Raw genomic sequence first — 3,865 nt, 5'->3', positions numbered from 1 at the left:
CCCCATAGAGACTGCCAGAGGTCCGGACAGCAGACCCTCCGATTTGACACACTGAACTCTATCAGAGAAGTAGTTGGTGAACCAGGCGAGGCAATCGTTTGAGAAACCAAGGCTGTCGAGTCTGCCGATGAGGATGTGGTGATTGACAGAGTCAAAAGCCTTGGCCAGATCAATGAATACGGCTGCACAGTAATGTTTCTTATCGATGGCGGTTAAGATATCGTTTAGGATCTTGAGCGTGGCTGAGGTGCACCCATGACCAGCTCTGAAACCAGATTGCATAGCAGAGAAGGTATGGTGAGATTCGAAATGGTCGGTAATCTGTTTGTTGACTTGCCTTTCGAAGACCTTAGAAAGGCATGGTAGGATAGATATAGGTCTGTAGCAGTTTGGGTCAAGTGTGTCCTCCCCTTTGAAGAGGGGGATGACCGCAGCTGCTTTCCAATCTTTGGGAATCTCAGACGACACGAAAGAGAGGTTGAACAGGCTAGTAACAGGGGTGGCAACAATTTCGGCAGATAATTTTAGAAAGAAAGGGTCCAGATTGTCTAGCCCGGCTGATTTGCAGCTCTTTCAGAACATCAGCTGAACGGATTTGGGAGAAGGAGAAATGGGGACGGCTTGGGCGATTTGCTGTTGGGGGTGCAGTGCTGTTGACCGGGGTAGGAGTAGCCAGGTGGAAAGCATGGCCAGCCGTAGAAAAATGCTTATTGAAATTCTCAATTATGGTGGATTTATCAGTGGTGACAATGTTTCCTATCTTCAGTGCAGTGGGCAGCTAGGAGGAGGTGTTCTTATTCTCCATGGACTTTACAGTGTCCCAGAACTTTTGAGTTAGTGTTGCAGGACGCAAATTTCTGCTTGAAAAAGCTAGCCTTGGCTTTTCTAACTGCCTGTGTATAATGGTTTCTAACTTCCCTGAACAGCTGCATATCACGGGGGCTGTTCGATGCTAATGCAGAACGTCATAGGATATATTTGTGTTGGTTAAGGGCAGTCAGGTCTGGGGAGAACCAAGGGCTATATCTGTTCCTGGTTCTAAATTTCTTGAATGGGGCATGTTTATTTAAGATGGTTAGGAAGGCATTTTTTTTAAATATCCAGGCATTCTCTACTGACGGGATGAGATCAATATCCTTCCAGGATACCCCGGCCAGGTCGATTAGAAAGGCCTGCTCGCTGAAGTGTTTCAGGGAGCATTTTACAGTGATGAATACAATCAGGGAAAACGAGGCACAGGTGCAAATAATAATGGGGAACAAGGGAAAAAACATGAGGTCAAAAAGCACAATGGGGGCATCTAGTGACCAAAACCCGGAACAACCCTGGCCAAATCCTGACAGCAGAGGTGTATTTAGAGGGCAAGTTGGTTCGGATGATATCTATGAGGTGCCCGTGTTTAAGGCTTTGGGGAGGTACCTGTTATACTCACAGACATCATTCAAACAGTTTTAGAAACTTCAGAGTGTTTTCTATCCAATACTATTAATAATATGCATATATTAGCATATATTAGCATCTGGGACAGAGTAGGAGGCAGTTCACTCTGGGCACGCTATTCATTCAAAAGTGAAAATGCTGCCCCCTCTCCCAAAAAGGTGAACCACATTAGCTCATGAGTTAGCAGAGAACTCTGGGGTGGATAATTCTCTAACAAATTTTTTGGGAAATGGAAAAATGTCATAATCCCTGTGTTGTGGGCATCTTTCACCCGTATGAGAGTTTTGGTTCTGTGTGGATGTTCTTTGGTCCCATGTGTGAGAGGTTTGATCACCAGGACTCTGGAAAGATCAATGACGAATGAGATGATGAGATACGGACCGATTCCGAGCTCCGGCCAGTGGGATGACAAATACAGGCCTCCTAGGAGTTGGCTCCGTTTCTTTTAACTACGAGGAGCCTATGTTGGATAAGACAATTTTTAATGTTTAGACTGTTTTTTTTTTCATGGGGATTGTAATAAAAATCCTTACAGGAAGAGTTATAATTTGATATAGGCCTAGAACACTCATGGATGAATATCAAATGTACATACAGTGGGGAGAACAAGTATTTGATACACTGCCGATTTTGCAGGTTTACCCACTTACAAAGCATGTAGAGGACTGTAATTTTTTATCACAGGTACACTTCAACTGTGAGAGATGGAATCTAAAACAAAAATCCAGAAAATCACATTGTATGATTTTTAAGTAATTTGCATTTTATTGCATGACATAAGTATTTGATACATCAGAAAAGCAGAACTTAATATTTGGTACAGAAACCTTTGTTTGCAATTACAGAGATCATACATTTCCTGTAGTTCTTGACCAGGGTTGCACACACTGCAGCAGGGATTTTGGCCCACTCCTCCATACAGACATTCTCCAAAAAACTACTTCCTGAATGTTTCTCAGGTTTTCAAATCTACCAGTTATATGCATGTCATATCTTCTGGGCCGAGTAGCAGGTCGTTTAATTTGGGCATGCTTTTCATCTAGAGACAGCAGGAGTGGTAGAGATACTTTTAATGATCGGCTATGAAAAGCCAACTGACATTTACTCCTGAGGTGCTGACTTGCTGCACCCTCGACAACTACTGTGATTATTATTATTTGACCATGCTGGTCATTTATGAACATTTGAACATCTTGGCCTTGTTCTGTTATAATTTATAATCCACCCGGCACAGCCAGAAGAGGACTGGCCACCCCTCTTCTCTAGGTTTCTTCCTAGGTTTTGGCCTTTCTAGGGAGTTTTTACTAGCCACTGTACTTCTACACCTGCATTGCTTGCTGTTTGGGGTTTTAGGCTGGGTTTCTGTATAGCACTTTGAGATATCATCTGATGTATGAAGGGCTATATAAATACATTTGATTTGATTTGATCCAGAATTCCGAATGCTGCCCCGTACCCCAGAGAAGTTAATTGAGGTTCAGTTTAGGAACATTGAGAACATAATTCTCATAACACTTTCCAAGTAATGTCCAATAAAATGAATTTACCACAGGTGGACTCCGTTCAAGTTGTAGAAGCATCTCAAGGATGACCAATGGAAACAGGATGCATCTGAGCTCAATTTCGATTCTCATAGCAAAAGGTCTGAATACTTATGTAAATAAGGTATTCCTGTATATTTATTTTTATACATTTCCCAAAATGTATAAAAACCTGTTTTCACTTTGTCATCATGGGGTATTGTGTGTAGATTGATGAGGAGAAAATGTCTTTAATCCTTTTTAGAATAACAAAATGTATAAAAAAGTGAAGGGGTCTGAATACTTTCAGAATGCACTGTATTTATACTTTGTGTATAATGTGTCAATTGTGTTGTGGTTTGCAGAGCACATTTGAAATAGAGATATAGGTCTCAATATGTCTTCCCTGGTAAAATAAAGGTATCATCTGGAACCATCGATATAAAACCTGTTCCTGGAACATCAGAGACTGATGAACACTGTCTTATAGGATGTCATCCCAGCCTGCTATAATGTTACTGATCTAAGACTGAAGTGAAAGTTAGCTATTATTGCACTTATTTTAATGAAATTATACATTTCTTGCGCTTCCTCATTCATTTACAGTGGTTAATATGGAACCTGTGTCTAGTTGATGGTCTGCATGTTTTCGAGCACTTTGTGCAAGCCTGTTTTTTTTTGGTCATAAAAAGGTTGGAAGGTTTGTAAGGTGTTTTAGATTTTTTTTTCATGAAATGGGACCAGTGAACATAACAATGATATTGGCAGTTAAGGGTGGCCTGTTAACTTTATCCCACTCCACCCGGAAATGTTTAAAAATACCAAATTATACAAAAAAATGTAATGATGTGACAACAGTATTGATTTTGAAAATTATTTTATTGTTAATCAAAAGCAGTGCACAG

This window comes from Oncorhynchus masou, chromosome 30, assembly GCF_036934945.1.
Source record: "Oncorhynchus masou masou isolate Uvic2021 chromosome 30, UVic_Omas_1.1, whole genome shotgun sequence".
Classification (NCBI taxonomy): Eukaryota; Metazoa; Chordata; class Actinopteri; order Salmoniformes; family Salmonidae; genus Oncorhynchus; species Oncorhynchus masou.
Note: the sequence above shows the minus strand (reverse complement) of the source record.